The sequence below is a fragment of the Cynoglossus semilaevis genome, unplaced genomic scaffold (genome assembly GCF_000523025.1).
Source record: "Cynoglossus semilaevis isolate Cse_v1.0 unplaced genomic scaffold, Cse_v1.0 scaffold1523, whole genome shotgun sequence".
Lineage (NCBI taxonomy): Eukaryota > Metazoa > Chordata > Actinopteri > Pleuronectiformes > Cynoglossidae > Cynoglossus > Cynoglossus semilaevis.
Window position 1 is genome coordinate 61,508 of NW_007585147.1, and position 441 is coordinate 61,948.

Here is a 441-nt window from a genome sequence, read left to right on the forward strand (position 1 = left end):
TTACAAACTGACTAACGCAGATAGATTGTGGAAGACTGTAAACTCATTAATAATGTTGAGGACAGGGCCTTCACCGAAGTTTTCTAATAAAGTAAAAATCTATGAATAACCAAATCTATGAAAAATACATAGAGTTATTAGATATTTTCGATAGGATTTGAGATATACTTTTTTGGCATTTTATCCACATTAATAATTCCATCATTTTGTCACAATTAAAAACATTTGTAAAACACACTACACAGCAACATACAAAAATTCTTTTTTGTGAAATGAAGGACGATTTATGTGGATTAATCATAAATAATCATGATTAATCCAGAGGCGACAAAAATTCACAGCCCTAGTAAATTAATGTATTTCTTTGCTAACAACAAATATGGGGCTGTTCCTTGATAATGTAACTATTTTTGTAAAACACAATCCTTTCCTTTATGTTAA